The following is a 21,830-nucleotide window of genomic DNA, read 5'->3' as shown; positions in this document are numbered from 1 at the left end:
CATTTTCATTAAACTCTAAAAAGTCTTTAATTTCTTTCTTTATTCCTTCCTTGACCAAGGTATCATTGAGAAGAGTGTTGTTCAGTTTCCATGTGAATGTTGGCTTTCTGTTATTTATTTTGTTATTGAAGATCAGCCTTAGTGCATGGTGATCTGATAGGATACATGGGACAATTTCAATATTTTTGAATCTGTTGAGGCCTGATTTGTGACCTATTATGTGGTCAATTTTGGAGAAGGTACCATGAGGTGCTGAGAAGAAGGTATATCCTTTTGTTTTAGGGTAAAATGTTCTGTAGATATCTGTCAGATCCATTTGTTTCATCACTTCTGTTAGTTTCAGTGTGTCCCTGTTTAGTTTCTGTTTCCATGATCTGTCCATTGGTGAAAGTGGTGTGTTGAAGTCTCCCACTATTATTGTGTGAGGCGCAATGTGTGCTTTGAGCTTTACTAAAGTTTCTTTAGTGAATGTGGCTGCTCTTGTATTTGGAGCATAGATATTCAGAATTGAGAGTTCCTCTTGGAGGATTTTACCTTTGATGAGAATGAAGTGTCCCTCCTTGTCTTTTTTGATGACTTTGGGTTGGAAGTCAATCTTATCAGATATTAGGATGGCTACTCCTGCTTGTTTCTTCATACCATTTGCTTGGAAAATTGTTTTCCAGCCTTTCATTCTGAGGTAGTGTCTATCTTTTTCTCTGAGATGAGTTTCCTGTAAGCAGCAAAATGTTGGGTCTTGTTTGTGTAGCCAGTTTGTTAGTCTATGTCTTTTTATTGGCGAGTTGAGACCATTGATGTTAAGAGATATTAAGGAAAAGTAATTGTTGCTTCCTGTTATTTTAGTTGTTAAAGGTGGCATTCTGTTCTTGTGGCTGTCTTCTTTTAGGTTTGTTGAGGGATTACCTTCTTGTTTTTTCTAGGGCGTTGTTCCCGTTCTTGTATTGGTTTTTTTCTGTTATTATCCTTTGAAGGGCTGGATTCGTGGAGAGATAATGCGTGAATTTGGTTTTGTCGTGGAATACTTTGGTTTCTCCCTCTATGATAATTGAGAGTTTGGCTGGGTATAGTAGCCTGGGCTGCAGTTTGTGTTCTCTTAGTGTCTGTATAACATCTGTCCAGGCTCTTCTGGCTTTCATAGTCTCTGGTGAAAAATCTGGTGTAATTCTGATAGGCTTGCCTTTATATGTTACTTGACCTTTTTCCCTTACTGCTTTTAGTATTCTATCTTTATTTAGTGCATTTGATGTTCTGATTATTATGTGTCGGGAGGAATTTCTTTTCTGGTCCAGTCTATTTGGAGTTCTGTAGGCTTCTTGTATGTTCATATGCATCTCATTCTTTAGATTTGGGAAGTTTTCTTCAATAATTTTGTTGAAGATGTTTGCTGGACCTTTGAGTTGAAAATCTTCATTCTCATCCACTCCTATTATCCGTACGTTTGGTCTTCTTATTGTGTCCTGGATTTCCTGGATATTTTGAGTTAGGATCTTTTTGCATTTTCCATTTTCTTTGATTGTTGTGCCGATGTTCTCTATGGAATCTTCTGCACCTGAGATTCTCTCTTCCATCTCTTGTATTCTGTTGCTGATGCTCAAATCTATGGTTCCAGATTTCTTTCCTAGGGTTTCTATCTCTAGTGTTGCCTCGCTTTGAGTTTTCTTTATTGTGTCTACTTCCCTTTTTAGGTCTAGTATGGTTTTGTTCATTTCCATCACCTGTTTGTATGTTTTTTCCTCTTTTTCTGTAAGGACTTCTACCTGTTTGATTGTGTTTTCCTGTTTTTCTTTAAGGACTTGTAACTCTTTAGCAGTGTTCTCCTGTATTTCTTTAAGTGATTTATTAAAGTCCTTCTTGATGTCCTCTACCATCATCATGAGATATGCTTTTAAATCTAGGTCTAGGTTCTCAGGTGTGTTGGGGTTCCCTGGACTGGGCGAAGTGGGTGTGCTGGGTTCTGGTGATGGTGAGTGGTCTTGGTTCCTGTTAGTAAGATTCCTCCGTTTACCTTTCGCCATCTGGTAATCTCTGGAGTTAGTAGTTATAGTTGACTCTGTTTAGAGATTGTTCTTCTGGTGATTCTGTTACCGTCTATCAGCAGAACTGGGAGACAGATTCTCTCCTCTGAGTTTCAGTGCTCAGAGCACTCTCTGCTGGCAAGCTCTCTTACAGGGAAGGTGCGCAGATATCTTGTATTTGGACCTCCTCCTGGCCGAAGAAGAAGGCCCAAAACAGGACCTTTCTCAGACACTGTGTTGCTTTGGCAGTTCCCAGGTGGTACAGACTCTCACCTAAGCAGACTAAATTCCTAAGTTCCTTGGAGTCCCGGGACCAAGATGGCGACCGCTGCTGCTGTGGCTTAGGTCGCCTCCCCAGCCGGGCGGGCACCTGTCCTCCGGTCCGGAAGGTGGCCGGCTGTCCCCGGCCCACAAAGGGTGCTGCCTCAGCGCCTCTGTGCCTCTGCCTGTTCCAGAAGCTGTCAGGTTCTCTGGCGCACCCTCTCACCTGTTCAGACTAATTTCCTAAGTTCGGCGGGTCCCGGACCAAGATGGCGACCGCTGCTGCTGTGGCTTAGGCCGCCTCCCCAGCCGGGCGGGCACCTGTCCTCCGGTCCAGACGGTGGCTGGCTGTCCCCGGCCCACAAAGGGTGCTGCCTCAGTGCCTCTGTGCTTCCGCCTGTTCCAGAAGCTGTCAGGTTCTCTGGCGCACCCTCTCACCTGTTCAGACTAATTTCCTAAGTTCGGCGGGTCTCGGACCAAGATGGCGACCGCTGCTGCTGTGGCTTAGGCCGCCTCCCCAGCCGGGCGGGCACCTGTCCTCCGGTCCGGACGGTGGCTGGCTGTCCCCGGCCCACAAAGGGTGCTGCCTCAGCGCCTCTGTGCTTCCGCCTGTTCCAGAAGCTGTCAGGTTCTCTGGCGCACCCTCTCACCTGTTCAGACTAATTTCCTAAGTTCGGCAGGTCCCGGATCAAGATCTCAGGTAGACGTCTTAAAGGACGTGATGTGCAATGTGTTCTAACCAACCCAGTCACAGCCTTTGGGATTAGCTTCTGCCTTCCCCACAGGGGCTTTAGTTAACTCTCCTTCTGGTGTGTCCCACCTAGAATTCTCCTCTCAATCAATCTGCCTTTTAGTACTCATATTCAGCTTCTCTTGGATTATTTTTAGTACATGTTTAAAAATTGGTTCCTGGAAGATTAATAATGCATAGTTTTTTCAGATATCTCACATGCAAGCATGAAGAAATTAAGCAATATCCATTAGAAATATAGTCCATGTCACAAATCGCTAGTGTCTAAGCTTTACAAGAGGAAAAAGGGGATACATTCAACCAACCTACATGAATTATGAGTTTTTATTATACACACAGTATGCGTCTGGATACTGCAGAAGACAAGAAAATGCATAACCATATTTCTTGTCACTATAGAGCACTTCTGCTTAGTGCACCCCAAGACTCTCAGAATAACATTGAAAAAGGCACAAGAGTCACTAACCGCCGCAGTTTGCAAGGGAAGCAGCTGTGGGATTCCCAGCAATTAGTCATCTGCAGAACGCCAATCCACCTTCTTGCTGCTCTTCATGTGTGAAGGTTGAGGGCCGTCTTATCGGATATAACAGCTGTAAGAGGGCCTTGAGCTCCATACCTTCCTATGAGAAAGTCCAGTGATAATAGTCATGGAGTTTCATCCCTGTTGTTCTTTGAAGAACTCATCAGTATAGAAAAGTGTTGTTCGTGTGCCACTATTCTAGTGATTGGATCTTTTCTATTTACATTTAAAGGCAAGTCATAAGCAACTCAAAATAATTTTCCTAACACTTATTCTTAGGAATCAGCCTGTGTTTAATCCCCGGGGAAGGGGCATTGTAAGCGTGGAGGTCATCAACTCCTTCAGACTCAGTTTCCTCTTGAACGACTATATACCAGAGACCAGGATTTTTTTGAGTCTGGAAACCAAAGCTCATAGCTTCTCCTAAAGGCATTCTTGCTATGTCACCTCACGGTGGAAGCTGGAAGGCAGAGAGGTGACAGAAAAGACTGTCTCACATAAAGAGCAAAGATCATATACACTCCCACATGTCCTTTAATAGTGGCATTAGGTCATTTGTAAGGACAGGGCTCCTGAGACTCACACATCCCTCATCAGGTCCTGCTTCACAACTGTAATTCAGGGATTCATTTTGCAACACATATATTGAAGGGCATTCTCAGAGACAATCTCACTTGTTTTCTAGTGAGCATACTGTAGCTCATTATTCTAAACGATAACTGATAATGCAATCTATGCCAGACCCACACTGAAAATGCTATATCTCACTACAACCACAATGCAAAAGGCTAGAAATAGCCATACTTTGCTATCAAATTAGTTTTATGGTAGAAGCACTCACATATGGCCAAAGGAGATGATAAAGTGTCACTGTCCAGCTTGTCTCTATTATATAGAGCTGCATAAAGGTAGGATTTGTACTCTAACATCGCCATCAGTGAAACAAGTTTTAGAAATGGCCTCATAGAAATGGTGATCAGTTCTGGTTTAATTAAAAAAGCGAAGCAAGGTACAATCTATCTTCAATATACACAATAATTACATTCCTGGAAAAAAATCAGTGTAAATTAAAAGGTACTTTTTAAAAGTATTGGTTCTTACATAAAAAAAAAAAAAAAAAAAAACAGATAAAACTGAAAACTAGAATAGTAAATCTTTCTTCTACCCAATGGTCTGTAGAATATTTCAAGCACATAGGGAACGAGGAACGGTTATTTATTGACTAAAACTTGTCCCACACACTGTAGGATGTGTGTTGCTCCCCTGACTGCAGCCACAAGTATCCATAGTAACATTCTGTACCATTGTGATAGCTACACAACTCAGGAATTTCCAGATGGTCCCTAGAGAGAAGCATCACTCCAACTGACGAGCTTGGCTAACAGAGCCTTAGGAAGGAAGATCTGTCCACACCCTCATCCAGCCTCCTTTCCCACACCCCCACAGCGTCTGACAGTGAAGAGCCCAGTGAAGGCTGAAGATAGTTCGTCCATACAGCGGTTAACTGAGCCTACTGACTCTGTGCTCAGGGAAACCAGAAACTACTGCCACTGCCTAGGACAGGAAAGAGAGTTCTTAACTCAGTACCTACCTCCTTCAAGCACTGAGGGAACGTAAATGTGTATGCCCTGTACTTACAGGTAACCTGCATCCTGGACCCTGGTTGTAGCTCTTGATACATCCACAGTTCCAGTGACTTCTCTCTCCTGTAGATGCTCTTCTCGTGCCATTAAAAAAAAAAAAAAAAAAAAAAAACTTCCATAGTAACAAATCTCGCCTGTATCTATCTCCCCAGTAACTGTTTCTTCTTTACCCAGTCTGGTACACTGGAGGGAGCTTGAGGATGCCGCTAGGATACCAGATGTCAGCAGCTCAACAACATTGTATCAACTTTTTGGAGTCACCACCTCTCTTAACTTCACAAGGGAATAATTAGTGATGCTCTTTGTCCTTCAACATCCGAGATGACCACGAACAGGGTTATTTATTATCGCTTTGCATCTGCTTCTATACTGATTATGAGAAGCCTAAACTGCACAGGAGTGGTGGAAATACCGTCAACTTTTCAAGTTGTGGAAAGCACTGTATCTATTGCACCATTAAGCCAGTGGCTTTTTTATTGGTTTTTTTGGTTCACGTTGACTAGCAATTTTTTTTCTACCACCATTCTCCCTTCTCTGTAAACCCAAATATGCAAAGAGCATATTAGTATGTGTTTACAGTGGCAACACTCCACCAAGTATCTAGGAAAAAAAAGTAGAATTTTAGCCATAGTGCTAATTATCGATACTTCCAAAGAGACCCCTGACTCAGCACAACAAAGGAAATAAAACCATGCAGAGGAAGTGTGATTTAATTTAATGGGCTTTGAATTTTCCAATTGTCAATGTGTTTTGTTTGTTTGCTTTGAGACAGATCCATGGGAACTCCTGTAGTCCCCATGGCCGTTGAAATTGCTATGTAGCTGAGGATGACCTTGTATTTCCAACCTGCTGTGTCTCCACCCAACAAGTGGTTCGAATATAGATAAGTGTCACAGCCAGAGCCAACCTCTCTGTAGCACTCATCCCAGAAAAGATTCTTCTACATCCCCATGTGAGGAAGGAGATTAGGAGTTTACGCTGGGGAATTTAGGTGTTGTCCGGCTGATTTGCTCTAAGAAGAGAGAAATACTCCATTTCCCATAGAGCCCCTGCTAACAGCCCTCTCCTGTTTGCTTTATACTCTCTGTTTGCCTTTCGGTTCATTATTTTACCACTGTCTCATCCCAGGGCCTTTGGCCTGAAAGCATGCTTCTCCAAGCTGATACCCGGAGCCCACTGTCTTCTTCTAGACCATTCTTGGATAGTGTTCAGAGCTTCACAGAGTCCCCTAAAAAGGGTTGCTGGCTCTGTCTTTTGGAAAAAAAAATCAACACTCCCTCTGGGTCTCTTCATTGCTAGTTACTATAGCATTTTTTAAAGTAATGAGTTGTAGAACATACCTGCTCTTTCCCTCCCCAAGGTAAAAACCCTCTTGCTTCACTGATGATATTTTTTTTCTTGATGTCTGACTCAATGTTTTGCTTAGTAGTCGCTCAGCTAAATAAGTGAAATAACCACGTTTACCTGAGATGATGTGGGTAGCAGGCAATGGTCCTCAAATTCAAATTAATTCCTACAAAAATGCAAATTCGTATCTGTTCTGATCTTTTTATAGACACAAGAGTCTTCTTCTTACAAGGAAAAATGCTTCCAAATATGTCAGAAAATTCCTTAACTATTTTTAACATTAGTATTTATACACTGTAGTGAGTTTACATGAGAATGCTTCTTCCCTATTGGCTCTGATATCTGACTACTTGATCCCCACTTAGAGAGACTGTTTGCAGCCCTGTTGGAGGAAGTATGTCACTGCTGGAAGTCTTTGAGAGTTAGAAAACTTCTGCTACTCCTATTCACTCTCTGCTTCCTGTTTGTGGTTATAAATGTAAACTCTTAGCTTCCTTTCCCTGACAGTATGCCTGCCTGCCACCATGCCTCTCTGCCACCACAGCCTCTTAACCCAAAGTAAACTTCTTCTTAAGTTACCTTAGTCATATTTTATCACAGCCAAAGAAAAGTAATTATTAATAGACAAAGAAAACTCTTACATATTTAAATTGCTTGACATAAATGCATTAAAGAGAGCTTTAATCAATTAGTATTAACGATCTACACTTATTTAAATACAAATTAAAGACTACCTTAAATAAGGGAATAAACCTATGAAAATCAAATGGGCACTTTTCATTTCTTAATATATTTTATAATAAGTTTTATAAGCAGCATTATTTGAGCACCACATTTTTCATAATGATGAAGCTATAGGCTTTTTTTTTAGGTTGTATCATATTAAAAATGTATCAGAGGAGATGTTAAAAGCATGCATAGAAAATCATATTAAGAGATTTTTTTCTTTGATCCTATTATCTCACAACTAAGTCAGATCTTATCAAAACAATGGCCTCCAGTGAACAGACAGATAGGTAATGATTTGATTGAATGACTGGTTGTTCAGGTTTCACTGATTGAGCCTATTGCTAAAGTAACGGTCAGCCAGTTGTGATTAGAAGTAAGAGGCTTGCATAAGTACATATTTTCCCCACCTGAGCTCCATTTATATTTCCCACTTACTGGGTTGAAATGTCTAGTGGATGGGAAACCTTTTCATCTGCTAGCAAGATCAGATTAGTTATATGTCACAGGAGGAAGACCAAATATTCTTAGATTGCTCTAACCTCTTCAGCACACAAGGGCACAAAAAGTGGACAGTAAATCTACTGTTCAAAGAACAAGGGGTACATTCTTTGCAGAGAATTTAAACACACTCATAAAACCAACCCAGAGTCTGTCTGATTTTTATTAATACCTTTCATCATCTCATGGATGAGATATCTTCTTCCTGAGAGTGCAGGCTTTCACCCCCAACTTGGATGATGATTTTAAAGGGGACTCTGTGCCTTAGAAATCATTTCTGTTTTGTCTGTAACCATCCAGAATAATATTCTTCAAAATTAAAACGTGACGTTGGGGAACTATTGGTCTGAGAGGTAATGGTATTCTGCCAATAGTTGAGCCAGTGACAGTCTTCAATTTGTGCCTTTGTTTAAAAAAAGAAAAAATCATCTTGTTTTCCATGGTTATGCTAACTTTAACTAATCTCAAACACATAGCCAAGAAGTACATTCGCAACTATAGCATCTACTTCAAAATCCCTGAGTCTCTTCTACCTATGAGATGAAGTTTCTAGAGATCAGGAATGGTGGCAAATGAACTTTCTAACAACCATAGGATGTAGTCCATGACTCTGGATTGAATGATCACTTACCAGCTCCTTTTTCCAGAATGACTTAAAACTTTAGTCACTAAACTTCTACTCCAATGCCATGTAATGGGGCTTCATTGGCCCTTTAATCGGCATAATTTACTGAGCCTGTATTTATATATTGATCAACTGAGTCAGGTATTTATATATATTGAAGCACTGAATAATTTTTCATCTTAGCTCTGCCTTTTCTTGAGCAATTTCTACACCCAAGACTTCTGTTTATTTCCTATTTAATACTTTTTAAATTTTCCAAAAGAAACAAAATTAACAATCTGTTTTATGCCTAGATACAGAAAATATGCATGGGGGCCTCCTATTCTGTTTTAGTTTGTTAGCCTTTGATTAGAATTGAAACTAAATATATAAAACCTTAACAATAAAAGATCATGATGTTAAATAAACATGAAAAATAAGTAGCTAATTTGTATTTCAATGTAAATTGGCAACTGTTAATGTGGTGAGTTTTCAATAAATGAATATTTGATTATAGATAAGAACCAAAAATATGCATGGTTGTGTATTTTTGTAAAAGGGTGTACATTTGTATAAAGCGCTGTATGTGCATATGGTGTGTGTATGAGTGTGTATATTTATGGTTGTAAGTGTGCTGGGTATTATGCAATTGAAGGTAAGACTGCAGGAAAAGAGAAACGGAGAGAAAGGAGAAACTGTGCCCGTGAAAACAGCTCTGAGCCAACCTGAGCTGACAGAGCAGGTTTTCTGTCAGGGCCAAAGCTGTTGCCCATGTGACAAGAGCCTACACAGCACAGCTCACTAATACCAAGCTGGCATTGTGTGCATCAATTAGATGAGACTCATTAAGTGAAGCCAAAGGGGCACATAGGAGTTTGCAGAGAGTCTGACTTGGAAGAAATATAATCATTTTATATGCAGCCCCTGGAGACAGCCAGTCTGTCTTAATGCTATAAATTTCAGGTCTGAATACCAAGACTACAATCTGAATGCAGAGGTGTATTTACATATCCAAGGTTCTGCTCTCTGTCCCTGAGGTGGGCCTGAGAAACCATCAATGCAGAGTAGAAATGAATTAACAAACAAAATATTATGCTGCATCATTTCATCATTTGGAAGTTTGAGAAGTAGGTGGTAGAATGAATGATAGACCATCTTGTTTTAAATGGCCACTCAACTCAGCACCTACTCACTGACCTCTCTGTATTGCTTTTAGGGAAAAAAATGTATTGCTTTCCTTGTCTTGTTTCATAGGACACCTAAGACATGATCATTTCCTAGTTCTGTTCCACTTTTTCCTTTGCCCACACTAGAATGGAATTTTATTCAAGGTTTTCCTGGTGTTTCTTCAGTAGCTGAAGTGTCTGCCCCATAATATATCCTTATAAATATTTGTTGGGTATAAGACATGAGAGATTGGGGGCAAACAGGGTGGCTCAGTGGGCTAACATACTTGCTACCAACACTAAGAATGTGGAATCCATTCCTAAGACAGTCACAGTGAAGGAGAAAACCAATTCCTGAAAGTTGTTTGACCTTGACCTCACAGACACAATCTGGCACATGTACACACACACACACACACACACACACACACACACACACACAGAGAGTGAATATAATAAAATTTAAAAGCACATAAAATAACCATGAAATGTGATTTGCTTTTCTCCGATCTTCCCAGTTTTGTTTTGTTTTGTTTCCTTTAATGAACTGTTGGATGACTTTGAATGCCATCAGAGTGCTCAAAAGTTCCTGGATTCTAAAAAAAAAAAAAAAAAAAAAAAAAAGCAATAAAACCTCAAGCTTAATATTTATAAATAATTGCCCAAACTAACCCGTGTTGTTAAGAGACCAAATAAGAGAATTTATATCTGGGAGCAAATGAGAGCTTCTTAGTAATTCCTGAGATAACTGACATAGGGTCAGGTTCCAGGCTCAAGCCTGCAGCTGGGTCAGATTGGCATCTCAGCGGGCTTCAGTCTCCTGCAGAGTCAACAGACAATCTGTCTGTCATCACAGAGCAGGTGGCCAGCCAGGACTGTGGCTGTGGATATGGTGGCTGTGTCAGTTGCTAACTAGGATCTGTGCTTAGGGACAAGAAAGTGAGTGGAATTAAGTTGCAGTTTGCACAGGATAGGTGCCAGAGGGTTGAGTTACCTTAGAAGGAAAATCGGCCCCTTTTCTATATTACCCAGTCCCCTTGCAGTAAACAGTATCGCTCTATTAATTTATCTGTCATGCACCAAAAACTTTCAGAGATTCTGAAAATGGGATAAGTAGTCCACAATCCTCTGTTCATGGATTGGGCTTTCCTGAAAGAATGTTCCAAGCTCTATTTTGTAAGGTGAATTACAGTGTCCACCCCTGCCTCCTAAAAACAGAAAAGCTATAAAGTTCACGCACACTTGTCTTAAATTCCAAGACACATTTATGCTTTTATATCATTAAGAATCAACATTCAGTAGAGCCACAGAGTAGAAGACATGTTGTGCTAGGTGGATAGGGCTCTGTGTCTACGCAGTTCCTGACTTAAACTAGGCCAATGCTTTTTTTAGTCCTGACCGAGTTCTAGAACTACTACCAAGAGGATCGAAAACAAAAACAAAATATCTCCCAGTAAGATAAGCCCTTATAAACAGTGTGCAGACATGGCATCTGAGCAGAAGACAACCTCTGATGGTGCCACCTTGCTTTCAGTAGTTAGTTCTTTTCTTTAGACGAACCAGATAATACATACAAGAGTCAAGCTTAGGAGAAAACCCTTTGCATATTTTCTTTCTCAATCTGTAAAATGGAAGCAATCATAGCGTTTCTGACTAGTTCATAATGCTCCGATGTAAAATTAAATGAGAGACAACAAATACTCTCGGTGCCTGTGCCAATGCTTTACTCACATTTCCAATGAGAGTCATGGGTTTCTGTGGCAAAGTAGGATTGAGATGGGGGAATAGAAGATTGGAGCTTCTGAACCCTGTTTGCTCATGATCACCGTGTCCTGAAGTCACACAGCATGAGTCTGAGTTCACAAAGAGACGAGGACACTAGGGTTTGAAATCCGAGCACTTCTTCCATTGGTAGCAGAACCTATACTGATAACAATGTGAATTAAGACACCTCAAGCTCATTCTACTTCGCCTTCAGGTCTCTGGGCTGTTTTCATCTTTGAGGGCAGCCATCTTGGATTGTGCTAGGCTCTAAAACACGGGCAGCTCTCAGAAGGTTCTATGGAGCAGCCGGCAATGGAAACTGCAGCAAGGGAGCCATGCATCACGGATGGCACGTCATGAAGGAGATTTATTAAGAGAGCTGATGTGTAATCTCACAGGGACAGGACTTCAGAAGCAAATGGTGGGAAACAGCAGCCTGGTAGAGAGCCTTGCACGGGCCTCATCTTAGGCTCCTGTGATGAAGAGCCTTTGAGCCCACTTTGAACAGAGTCTGTACAAATGCAGTGAAGAAAGGTGGTTTTTGTCCTGAAGATACGGTCTCCTTGGATATCATTAATGTCAGCAACAAAGTCATGGCTGTATTCCGATATGTTTTGAATAACTCTGTCCATTTGAACTCCCAATTTTAATACAGATGAGATAAAGTTGATATTTAACTCTAAAAGCAAAGGTATATTATCAACGAATATAGCCATACTGAGTCCTGACAAAATTAGACAAAATTATTCAATTTGCTTCTCTCAATTATTATGGAAAAAAGAAAGTGAGCTCCTGTTGGAGATGCCTACCTTCCCTGCTTTGCTCATGGTTCAGGATTCTGTGCAACAAGGAGCCCAAAAGAATTGTTACAAATAATCAAATGGCATGATTGTAGAACTAATTGTTTAGCTTCTTCCTTCCTTCCTTCCTTCCTTCCTTCCTTCCTTCCTTCCTTCCTTCCTTCCTTCCTCCCTCCCTCCCTCCCTCCCTCCCTCCTTCCTTTCTTTCTTTCTTTCTTTCTTTCTTTCTTTCTTTCTTTCTTTCTTTCTTTCTTTCTTTCTTTCTTTCTTTCTTTCTTTCTTTCTTTCTTTCATTCTTTCTTTCTTTCTCTCTTTGTGGCGATTTTGATAGCACTTCACTCCCAACAATAAGAACAGTATATTTGGTGAGTGAGTTCTATGATCAGCAAGTGAAGCATATTATATGTGTTTCATCTTTCCTACAACTTTCTGAAGGAGTCTTCGTGGCTCTGGTCTTTGTAACAGAGATATGACTTTCTAGGGATTAAGAAGCTGCCAAAGGTCACAGAGCCAGAAGAAAGTTATGGATTCGGACTCCCAAGCACCAGATCTTAACCAGAGATTTGTTCTTTTCTGCTCTGACAATGATTCTGCCTTTGGGTTACCACTGGTGACATTGTAGAATAGAAACCAGGTGTTTCCTTGGTGTGGTGCAAAGCCAAACTAAAAAAAAAATGAAACTATTGGATAAGTCCAGCCTTTGAATAAAGGTTCAAGTATAGACTTGCAGGCCCCTGATGCTCCTAAGCCAGTGACACCGTCATCATCCCACCAAAGGAAGTGGATGATTCCTAGGCAATGGCCACAGGAGGAGTATTCCCTCTACCACTCCAACATGAAAGTTGTTCACACTCTGGGGAGCTTTGCATGCATCAACACAGCCCATTATTAGACTGGAGCCAGGTTTTCATCAGGTCAAAATACAGCTGTGCTCAACTGCAAGAATAAGACGCAAAGGACAAAGACCAGTAGCACTGGATGTCAACAAAGGATCCCCACACTCATCCCTAAAGCAAAGAGCCCTGGATTCCATCACCAGCAAAGAAAACCTAAAGGAAGAAAAAAAATGAGATGCTCTAGTTACCTGAGGTTCTAAGGGAGGGGGAGTTAGCCACTGTGCCCTAGTCTGGGCAGTCTGGTGTATTGCAGAACCTTTTCCTTATGCAGAAGTTCTTGTGAGCCTGAGTTTAAGAAGGAGCAGAATGTAGTCAGTGTCTAAGACTGATAAAGTGGAAATGAGTCCAGGATGATCAGGACTTAACTAACAGGCTTAAGGAGGAGTCAAGCAATGGAAAGAACCATAGTTCCTCTGGCCCAGGGAATCCAGGTCAAGAGGAAAGAAGCCATAGCATAGAACTTCGTTTTTCTAGGATGAAAAATCATTGTGGGTTTCAACCCAGCACTACATATAACCATTTTAAATGAGTAATTCTTTGTCCCATCTTTCTGAAGACTGGATACAAAGCTGGATCAAATTCATGTTACCTACATTGGTTCTGTAAGGAATTTGCTAAAGGCTCTAACAAAGGTTTTCTAGGAAATAACTCATGAAAACCTTAGGATGCATCAACTCTTACAGCAATCCTGTGCAATTCCTGAAGTGGTTGTATCACACTCTTCTAGTTAGTAACATAGTAGAAACTCATTTGTGAAACCCCGAGTTCACAGAGATGAACACAGCCATCATATATGAGAAAGACAACCATTGGGAAGTGCTTTATTTTATTGGAATGGAAATTCCCACCTCCATAGGTACATTTTTCCTCCCTTATTTCTGGATCTCTAGCCTGCAGCAGCCACACTACTTCCTTAAGTACAGCTGCTGTCTCCCACAGCCTTGTTGCCGGCGATGTAGACCTTGATAATTCTTGCAATAAAAATCCAGTCATGTATGACATTTAGGAGGTAGGGAGCAAAAGATTTAAATTGCCTTGGGGCGCTGGAACCATTATAGAGTTTCCTTTAATGAGGAATGGAAGACAAAGAGAGTTAGAGGCTCAGATACTGAGCCAAATCAAAAATGGTTACCAAATCACTAGGCATGGGGTGGCCTCTTGATTGTTAGATAAAAAGTGGGTGGGGACACTCAAAGGATCAAAATTAACCAGATGCTGACAAGAGGGACTCTGGGCACCACAGGGTGCCATAAAAAGACCAGCTCTTTTGGCTTCCTATATTTCAAAATACTTACACTTTCAAGAAAACCAGGGAGTGTTTGCTAGGAAGTCCATCACAGCAAATACACTCCCGACACTTCTCATAAGATGTATCCCAGTGGAACTCAATTCACTCACATTTCCATTTCCTTCCATTGCTCTCTTTTTCTCTACCTGCTTTCTCCTTCTTTCTCCTTCCGAGGAAGGAAGTAGAGTCTTCAGTCACAAGCTTCTCTCTGTGCCCTTTCAAAGCAGCCGCTCTTCTCTCAAAGCTCCTTTCCTAGGCTGAGCCAAATAGCTGCCCCTCACTCTCCCTGGAAGTCGGGGCTCTATGGCAGTTTGTAGCAGAGGGCATACTCTAGCTGAGTGAAGGGGACCTATTATGTCATCTCACCTGTCAGGGGTCTGTGCAGTCAAACTGGAATCTGCATGGATGGCAGCAGGGCTCCCAGGCAAAACGCTGGACCCGGCAAAGAATGGAACCTGATCTTGGGCAGGAAGGATTCCTGGGAATTTCAGCACAAGAGACAGCTTGCGCTTGTTCTGCCAAGCTCTGTGTCTATAACCACACACGCGTGCTGTATAAAGTGAGGTCCTTCTTCAGAGGACAGCCATGACGAGTGAACGTTGCTAGAAACGGAGGAGGCCCTACTCTGAACAAGTAATGGAATCACCAGTTGATTCACACCCCACATGATACTGATATTGAAAGCACACTAGTTCAGAGCCCTGATTCTTACACCCCTGCCCCCACCCCACCCCCCAGGCCTAGGAAAGGACCAAGGGACCTAAATACCAATCACCTATGCTGGGCTCCACCCTAAAGATCGCAAATTCACTACTTGGGGTGTGGCCTACTCACCGGGATTTTAAAAACCTCCCATGCAGATCTGAGGAGCAGTCAGGGATTAAGAGTCCTTAACTACTGTCCTGACAAAGGCCAGTTCTCCCACCCTACTTCTTTGCCGCACAGTCAGACTGGTTTCCAGGGCCCTAATCTCTCCTTGCTTAAGGCCTGACAGTCAGACCTGACCTGCGCTGTAAATCAGAGGAGCGAACTTTCCTGAAGGACTTGAACTTCCAAGCCCCTGAGTTGCAGCTCTTTCTTCTGTCTACATCATATAACTGTCCCGGACATCTTACTCAAGGGCTACTAGCAAGCAGTCCTTTGGGACTACTGCCTCAGAGTTTGCAGCAGCTTCTGTCTACAGCAGCATCTACAGTATTTGAGCCTGCATCCCCAGGTGTGTCTGATTGGCAGCCAGGTTTGGGAGCTGCTGAGCTCCACGGTGGGTCTAGCCTTTCATCCTGCCAAGTCATTAAGGATTTGTAAGGATGAATGAGCTGTCTTGGGAGCGAGGAGGGCCTGCTGCAATGCTCCTTTATTAATTATGGGGAAGTGATGTATTGGCAATGGTAGGGCTTCTCTTGGAAAGGACAATGAATGGTTCGTCGATTGCTGCATTCGGTCTTTCCTGACTCAGTCTTAATGCTCAGTTTTGTGTTTTTGTTTGTTTGTTTGTTTGTTTGTTTGTTTTATTTTGTTTTGTTTTTTTCATCCTGTCTGTAGTTTAAAAGCCGCACACCATTCACACTAAAGGGACTCTAGATCTTTATTCCCTTCTAAGCAGCAAGGTGTGAGGGAAATTGCAACACCTGGAGTCTTTCAGAGATCTCCGCTGGGGAAACCCCTGCCCTTAGTCTGGATTTGATCCGCAGCATCTAGTAGCTAGTATATATGTCTTCTTAGCTAGATATGAAGGTGAAACATAGAGTAAGGATTTAAAAAAAAATCAACGATACATCCCCAGATTCCCCTTTGCTGTATAAAGCTCGCATTAGCAGAGGACTAGAATGTGGAGGAAGAAGGATGTATCTGGAGTAGCGAATTGCGGGGTAAGGAAGGAGTAGGCGAGTTGGGGTGTGTGTTTGGGGTTGGGGTTTGTCTACGGATCAGTCTAGCGAGGTTCAAAAGAAAAGTTGCAGCGACACGGGTCTGAGCCTGTCGGGGTGCGGGAGAGAGCGCTGGCTTGTGTGGTTTGTACGCACTGCGGGGGGGCCCCACAGTCAGGGAAATCCAGCCACTGGCAGAGCAGAGGAGACCCCGGTGGTTGTCACCGCCGCCCTCCCGGCTTTTGCCACCGCAAAGCACCCGGGGGTAGCACGCGGGGTCCGGAGAGGCGGGAGACACCGAAGAAGGCGGCGGGCCCGGCTCGTGCGAGCCAGTGCGAGGCTGCGGGCGGGCGGGCGGGCGGGGTGCGCGGGAGGGAGGGGAGAGAGCGAGGGAGGGAGCGCAGCGCGCGCGCCGCCCGGCCCCGGCCCTCCCAGCCCGCCGGCCTCGCCGCCTCCCGCCCGCGCGCACCGCTGCCTGCTGCCGCCGCCGCCGCTGCTCGCGCCGGGCGCTGCTCGGGAGTTGGGCCGCCGCCGCCGGCTTTGTGTTACCAGCAGAGGATGGGAGCGACCTCCTCCTGATCCAGAGCTGTCTCAAAAGGGAGTGAGCGCGCCCGATCGCCTGGCGGCGTGCAGGACCCGGGAAGGGGATCCATCCACAAGGCTCAGCCCAGGTAGGAGCTGGTCCCCGGCAGGCAGAGACACCGGGGAGACGGGAACTGATCTCTTCGCTGTTCTCTAGGCAGCGATTCCCTTGGTTTAAGCCAAAGGGCTGGTTCTGGATTGTGTGTGTGTGTGTGTGTGTGTGTGTGTGTGTGTGTGTGAGCGTGTGCGCGCCTGCACATTTTCTGTATGTCCGTGCTTCTCTGAGAGTGAAATTGCTCAGGCTGGTGGTGATACTGGGCGTGAGGGTCCCCGCCTGCCAGTGCAGATTGCCAGAGGAAGAAAGGGTTGCTAGGGGGGAGGGGGGATGCTGCACCCTGGACAGTACTGGCTGGGCTGCGAGGATTCAGGGCGCAAAGAGCTAAGTCCACCCGGAAAACAAGCAGCGCTGCTGGGAAGCCAGACACCTCCATCCATTGGGCTCCTCTCCCGGTGGATCACCCTTCTTCCTGGTAATCCCTGGGGTCTTCCCACAAGGCTCCACTTATGAGCCTCTTCTGGCGGGCACTGGGTGCCACTAGGGGAGGACTGCAGAGAGGAGGGAGGTGTGGCTGTTTAGCGGAGAAAGAGGAGGGAGAAATGAGATGGGGAGTGGGCTGTAGGATCCCAGCGCCTGGGCACCGTGCCTTGGTGTGTGTTGCGGATTCTGCACACACAGGCGTCTTTACCCAGAGATTCAAAGGGAACTTCACAGTCGCATTATTTGACACCGAGGCTATGGCTGGCTCTTGGGGAAATGGCCTGTGTTCTGAGATTCAAGGACCTCCTTCTTGGCTCCTCCTTCTTGAGGAAGAGGGAGGTCTTACAGCAGGTCAGGCAGAGAAACCAAATCTATCCTGGAGATGCCTTAAAAAATGCAACATATGTGCGTGCTTGCACCCCACCCCCCGGACACACACACACACACACACACACACACACGCGCGCGCGCACACACACACACTAGCCCTCCCCTGTAGACCCATAGATTCTGTCTAATGAATGACTTGCTTGCATTTCCTACTTTTCTTCCGAAATAGAGTGGCAGTGCTTGAGTGAAGAGCAGCAGTGATCCAGTTTAACAAAGCATTTTTGGGAGAGCATATGCATGCTGTCTGTGATCCTGGGCAGAAAGTCATGCTTTTTGTGTTAGGTATGGTTTTAACCCTCCCCACCCCACCCCCCTTTCCCCCTTAGCCTGGCTCCCTGAAAGGCACTCTCTGGCTCTCTGCTAGTCAGCCACTAGTGGTTGTGAACATAACAACACAAACTTTGTCCTGTTGGAGGTGTAAAGACTAAAACGAGGAAAAAAGGATATCAGTGGGAGGTGTAGTGGAAGAAGCTTTTTAAAAAAAAAATGACAGATGAGCTAAAGACAGTTCAGGCATCCTGGTCATGGAGCCAGCAGCTGAGGAGGAGGGGATTTCTGATCAGATCTGCTTCAAAGGACTGCCCGAGTACATCACATAGGAACAGCTGAACAACATCTACAGCCCAGGAGCTGCCTGCTGGGTGAAGATTTCTGAAGGGGGCTGTGGGGGAGTGAGGAGGGGGAGGCAACCTGGAGGAAATTCTGAAAGTATGCCCCACTAATACACACACACACACACACACACACACACACACACAAAGTACACACACACACACAAAGTACACACACACACACAAAGTACACACACACAAAGTACACACCACACACACACCTCCTCTCTTAGAGCTCTTCTGCAGAAAAAAAAAGGGGGAGTGGGAGTGGGATGAATCTAGATTCTTCATTCATTTGTTAAGAACAGAAAGCCGGAAGAAGGATGGCTGCCTTTTTAGGTTCCTCTTTCAAATCCTGTGTTACCAGGATTTTGCTCTCTGGGTTTGCTAAACTTGCTTAATTTGCGAAGGTTAGCCTGGTGTGTGAAAGCAGAAGGAAGGAAGGAAGAAAGGAAGGAGCCTGCTCCATCTTTGGGCTTGTGTGAGGGAGTTGGCAGTGAAGGACCACTGCTTTCAGTGAGATGGGCTTTCTTAAGCCATTTTACAAATTTCTGCCTGCTTCAATAAAGTGTTCCATTTGGATTTCTGGGCACTTTAAATAAGATCTACCCTATAAAGAGAGGCCTGCTCCCCCCTCCCCCTGCCCCGGTTTAAAATGGCTGTTGTGTTTTATTGGAAATGAACTGGGTCTCTAGAAAAAGAGTGAGAGGAAAGTGAAAAAAGGTGAAGAGAGATAAGCCATTATCCACTGCCACACTGACCAGAGGCAGCAAAGGATGCGAGTGTCCTCGGAGTGATCAGCCAGGGCTGGGAAGAGAGGAGTGAACTAAAGGCAGAGGTGGGCTGTGTGCTTCATGCTGCCTTACTTGTCTGCAGACCTTACTGTTGCTGCGTAAGAGTTTCCATAGTATCAGTGTGGATTTAGATTAAGAGATAGCTGGAAACTCTGTTGACTGTGACAGGGAAGGAAAGAGCATAGTACTGTGAGTGCTGTAACTCTAAATAAAAACAGGGAAGGAAGGTGAGGGATACCCTGAGGACTGAAGAATCCCGATCACCATAGCTGTTCTTTCAAGCTCACTGTGTTCTGAAACAATAAACTACGTTGAAAAGAGCGGCGGCATTTGTTAGTGAGCTATATTTAACATGTTTTTTATCGACGAAAATAGACTTTTATTTATCTTGCAAAGTAAACGCATGGTTCCTTCCCTCTTAGTGCTTAATCTCTGTCCTGGACAGAATAAATGATGAGAAGAACTCTGGGGCTTCTATAAATTGCATTCCTCCTTTAAAAAGAGAATGAACAGAAAAAAAAAACATTTTAAAAGACACAGCAGCATCAAGAAAGTATTTTGCCTTTGACTGTGAACATCACAGTTTTAGACTTAAGGGTGTTGTTTTCATGTTGCCATTCAAGGAGGCCAGTCTTTTCTCTCGGATGCCCAAGGTAGAGGGAGAAAGCTATGCAGGCAAGAAGCAGGTATAGGTATCAGCAAGGACAAGACTAGAATGGAAGTTAAATATAGAGTAAGACATGTTTAGAGAAGAGGATGTTACATCAGGTTGCGTGTTTCATATTCTTGAGCTGTTGTATATATGTTCCTTCCAGTCGTTGCTTTTGTTAAAAATTTCGTGGTTCAAGTGATAATCTCAGCTACTTAGGGATATGTGCCTTGTGTTTCAACATCATCCACTGCCATCCACACTTCATGATCCAATGTCTACTGCAAACCCCTTCTCCCCTGTGAGAACATTTACCCAGGAACCTATCTGACCAAATTCTACTGCTCCCTCTTGTGGCAAGTATTTTCCCTGACTTTCTCTAGATTCCAGGATGCTGTCTGGATTCCCCACTGTTCCTTTAACAGTCTACCTCTCCAGCTCTAATTCTCAGTAGCAACTAAGGCTAACCAGGCCAGTGGGTTACAACACTACCTGTTCCCACTTTTCCCTCTGAACAAAATGGTTCTGGCTCCTGGGAGATGTCTCTTAGATGTAGGGGAAGTAGATGTCAGGTGTTTTCCGACCCGTTGGGATAGACCAGACTCGGGAAATGTGAGCTTTCAGCTTTTGCCTTTGGGATTTTGATTTAAACTTAGGGCTAGTCCAGTGGGGCCTCATTAAATGCAGTAGGATTATTTCTCTCTCAATCTCTCTCTCTCTCTCTCTCTCTCTCTCTCTCTCTCTCTCTCTCTCTCTCTCTCTCCCTCTCTCTCCCTCTCCTCCCTCTCTTTCTCCTTCCTCTGGCAATCCCTCTCTTTCCCCTTCTCTATTCTTCCTCTCTCTTTCCTGCAGCCTCTAGCTTCTCATGTGTACATGTGCATCGTGTTGAAACTTTAAACTAACCATGGAGTAGTAGTGACAGCCCACTGTCTGATGTGGAGACTTCCAGGGTGAGTGCTTACTGTATGCTTTCACGGAAGGAGTTTAGAACACAAGTAGAGAGTGCCTTGATTTCACAGAGCTCACACTGCTCTCTTCCCTGGCAACTCTGTTTGGAATCTGATTGCTTCGCCCTCACATTTACACCTGTCCTTTGGTTTTTGGGTCCTTGGTGCTTCTAGTCCAGAATGCAACAAGAAGGTTCAAATTACAGGCATCCTTACTTCCTGCTCAGTTTTCAAAGAAGGAAGGGAATGTCCTGTCTGACAAGTGAAGCATGGAAACTCTTTTTGTGGCTGAGGGCTAGTGCATCATCTATAATAAGTTGTTTGAGTCTGGTAAAACATTCATGGGTTCAAAGCCTTTATCCACTGGCCAACATAGAATCTGAAACCATTAGTATGAAGGTCACTCATCTGAGTGAAGAATTCTGACCAAATCCCTAACAAAATGCAGAGGTATTGCTCAACAAAGAGGTACTATGTGTGAATCTACACAAACCATTAGTATATGTTAATATGTGAACATATACTATGTGTGAATCTACACAAGCCATTAGTATATGTCAATATGTGAACATATACTATGTGTGAATCTACACAAGCCATTAGTATATGTCAATATGTGAACATATACTGTGTGAATCTACACAAGCCATTAGTATATGTCAATATGTGAACATATACTATGTGTGAATCTACACAAGCCATTAGTATATGTCAATATGTGAACATATACTATGTGTGAATCTACACAAGCCATTAGTATATGTCAATATGTGAACATATACTGTGTGAATCTACACAAGCCATTAGTATATGTCAATATGTGAACATATACTATGTGTGAATCTACACAAGCCATTAGTATATGTCAATATGTGAACATATACTATGTGTGAATCTACACAAGCCATTAGTATATGTCGATTTGTGAATTTGAAAAGCTTTATGCAATCAGCTCTCAAAAAGTCCCGAGGACCTGGGACACAGCAAGACAAAGAGGAAGTGGAAGAGTTAAAACTGTGTTTCTGCCCACTGAATGCCCTCTTGAGACTGTTCTGATAGGGAAGCGTAGGGAGCCAAGGGCCTGGGAGCAGAGCTCTTGAATAAGAGGTCAGTCACCGGAGAGAAACCAGAAGCAGGCAAATGTGGATTCCTATACTAAGGTTTTACCCTGA

At 43.6% G+C, this 21,830-nt stretch overlaps 1 protein-coding gene across 21 annotated transcripts in view; it reads left to right on the top strand.

The window, feature by feature from the left end:
- Nucleotides 1-21,830, top strand: part of Slc8a1 (solute carrier family 8 (sodium/calcium exchanger), member 1) — a 365,283-nt gene that overhangs the window by 51,569 nt on the left and 291,884 nt on the right. For 16 of the 21 annotated variants that reach the window (XM_006523944.2, XM_006523940.2, XM_006523938.2 and 13 more), the window contains exon 1: nucleotides 16,036-16,818. The exons of 4 other annotated variants lie outside the window; for them this stretch is intronic. The gene's annotated coding sequence lies outside the window, so the exon portion shown is untranslated. Of the gene's footprint in view, nucleotides 1-15,140; nucleotides 15,499-16,035; nucleotides 16,819-21,830 lie in introns of those variants that run through there. One more of the 21 variants, XM_006523933.2, reaches the window with a different exon arrangement.

The sequence above is a fragment of the Mus musculus genome, chromosome 17 (genome assembly GCF_000001635.26).
Source record: "Mus musculus strain C57BL/6J chromosome 17, GRCm38.p6 C57BL/6J".
Taxonomy (NCBI): Eukaryota; Metazoa; Chordata; class Mammalia; order Rodentia; family Muridae; genus Mus; species Mus musculus.
This window is presented reverse-complemented; position numbering and strand designations above follow the sequence as displayed.